Raw genomic sequence first — 3,127 nt, 5'->3', positions numbered from 1 at the left:
GAAGTTTAGTTTGACAGAAGGGAGGATGAGGGAAACAGTAGCCAAACGAAGCAGAAACGTACAGAGGATAGATCGCTCCATTAAAGAGAAATAAATAAGGTGCTTAGTATGGTAAATAATAAAGTAATGAAGTAAAACAGTGACGAGGGAGGGCATCGGTATAGCAGCGCGGTACAAGTGTGGCATCAAGGTCCAGCCATAAGCAATGGAAGGTGTTGCATAAATTATGTTTATGTGGTAGCAATATGAACCACACCGCGAATTATGAGGAGGAAGGATACTCTGTCGCTTGGGGGGGAATGAGAAATACGGAAGGCAGGACACAATGCTGGCAAGGCCAGGGATATCGGAGAATGTTTAAGGCAGTACATTTGTGAGTTATAGTTTCTGCCAGTCCTCACCTCCTCTCACGATCTGGAGGGATGTCGCAGCCAAATCTTCACACCGAACAAAGATCTAGTCAGGAATCCAGGGTTGAGGCAGTGGTTCTCAAGTATATTAACCTACACGAGAAGCCGATCACAATGACACTGGTACTCGTGTAGTCAAGTAAAATCTCAATCTACCAACTAAACACGACAATAGGGCTGATAAGTCCTCGTTCGGTGTGATATCTTGGCTCCTACTACTCTCTATCCAGCAGTAAGAGTAAGAGTGAGCAGTACCTATGGCTAACGTACACAGTGAGTGAAATGGGTGTCTTCATGAGTACATCGCGAAAAAGCCGATTCAAAATTATGTATTCACTGACTACTAAGACTTTCAATGTGTTTCATCTGTTGTAATTAATCTTCAGAAACAAGGAAGACCCTAAGTGGAGTTCACAAGCCAAACCAGGACATAAACACCAGTAATGTAGTTCAAAGAAGCATATCCGGTACACTGTCTATATAAAAATCGCATGAACAAACACTACGTACAGGGGATTATATTGTACCACGAAATACCGATAAAGAAAAGTAATAAAAAGGGAATAATTATCCCCCCACAATATTCGTATCTTAGAGGTAATAAAAGATTGAATACAGAAGCCATAAGGATGAAAACATAAATCTACTTGAACTAAACACTTTGAAAAACGTGACCTTTATTTATTTGCACTTTGTAGTTAACGCTTGCGCTTCAAATGGCTTTCCTTAGAGAAACAGAACCATCTAGAGTTTGCTGGAATATAGTACCCAAGTTCAACGACTGCAGTGACAGGAATGAGGAAAAGCGTCAAAGCGTGAAGTTTAGAATGAAGAGGTTAGCGGTGTCGTAAGGGTGCTAATGTTGGCAAAAAGAGCAAGCAAGGAGTCCACAGAGTGAGCTACGAGTCCAAATAGTAAACAAGAATCCAATGAGTAAATCAGGAGTCCAAAGAGTAAGCTAGAGTCCAAAGAGTAAGCTAGGAGTCCAAAAAGTAAGCTAGGAGTCCAAAGAGTAAGTTAGGAGTCCAAAGAGTAAACATAATGGGAGCTTTGACCGTGGGAATAGGGACACGACATCTGCAAATTTCGGGGTGGGGGGATAGGAAGGTGAAGGGGAGGGGGAAGAATGGGGACAGCCTTTTTTACCCCAGGAGGTGGTAAGGTATAAAAGAAGAGGGAGAGAGGGAGTGTGAAAGGTCCATACATTCACAAACTTTCTTGAGTCTAAGTGCTGTAATAGACTGAAAGTGGAATTTGGGCAGCGTGAGTGAGAGACTACGACAGGAACAGGAGGGTGAAGGAGACGTGAAAGGTAAATATGGAAGAGTGGGGATTGAAGGACATGACAGTGAGAACCTGGGGCGAAGGTGATTGGAGAAGTGAAGGGGGTGTTGAGGAGTGAGGGAGGGCAAGGAGGTTTGAGAGGAAAGGAAAGGGAGAGCAGAGGTTAGAGGAGGGAGAAAGGGAGGCAACCAGGAGGAAGAGTGAGGGGTAGGGAAGGAAGTATCGGGAGGGAGGTTAGGAAGGGGGTTGGGGCTGGGGATGAGGGGAAAGAGAGGGCAGAGGTTAGGGGATGAAGAGTGGGAGACAAAAGAGAGGGTAAAAGGTGGGACAGGGAGAGGAAAGGTGGAGGGAAAGGAGGTGAAGGGTCGGGAGGGAAAGGAGGTGAAGGGTCGGGAGGGAAGGGTTAGTTACTGGATGGGTAAGGAGGAAGCAAAAAAAGAGGTGTTGGTGAGGGATGAGAGGAGAGGCTGGGAACAAGACGGAAAGGGGGAAGAGAAGGGCAGGGTGTAAATAAGGGAACAGACACGAAGCTATGAGAGGACTAAGGGAGAGCTGACAGGACTATCAGGGAGGAGAGAATGAAGAATGCGTGAAGGAGGGAAAGCAGAATGGGAAAGACACGAAAAATGGAGGTGCTGAGAGAGCTAAGGATTGGGAGAGGAGAGCTAGTTGTTAGAGACTACAGGATTATATGTGGGGGAGGATGGAGACAAGGAAGAAAAAAAGTAATACGCATTGTGGAAGGAAATGAGAGGGGAGAGAAAACGAAGTGGGTAGGGATGAAATGGGAGAGTAAAAAGCGTAATAAAGGAATAACAGGGGTACTGGAAAGGCGAGGAAAAGACAGAGGAAATGTATAGGACTGCGATAAAATAGGAAGAGGAGAAATGGAATAAAAAAAGAGGGGGGGGGGGAACCGATAGGGCACAGGAAAGAGAAAGGGAATGTACCAGATACGGGTGAAAAGGGAGGCTATGAATGCACGAGGGAGGGGAAGGGGACAGTGGAGGTAAGCGTTAAAAAGGAGTTATGGGTGAATAAGAGAGGAGCTGAGGAAAGTGGGAGTTAAGGATAAGAAGGGAAGGGGAGGTGGCAGTATGAGGAGCGAGAATGTGGGGGAAGTGAAGGGGAAGTTGTAGGAAGAGAAGGGGAGAGGGAGGTGAGGAGTAGGGATGTGGACGATGACTGACGAGAGAATGAGAAGCAAAAACAAGAAAACACAGTTAGATAAATATGTTAGAGAAAACTAGAGCAGATTTGAGACAGGCAGAAAGACAACTGCATGAATAACAAATGTGGTAAACAAATGAGAGTGTGTGTGTGTGTGTGTGTGTGTGTGTGTGTGTGTGTGTGTGTGTGTGTGTGTGTGTGTGTGTGTGTGTGTGTGTGTGTGTGTGTGTGTGTGTGTGTGTGTGTGTGTGTGTGTGTGTGTG

This window comes from Coenobita brevimanus, chromosome 90 (genome assembly GCF_032717465.1).
Source record: "Coenobita brevimanus isolate Jiangsu-jjx chromosome 90, ASM3271746v2, whole genome shotgun sequence".
Classification (NCBI taxonomy): domain Eukaryota; kingdom Metazoa; phylum Arthropoda; class Malacostraca; order Decapoda; family Coenobitidae; genus Coenobita; species Coenobita brevimanus.
Note: the sequence above shows the minus strand (reverse complement) of the source record.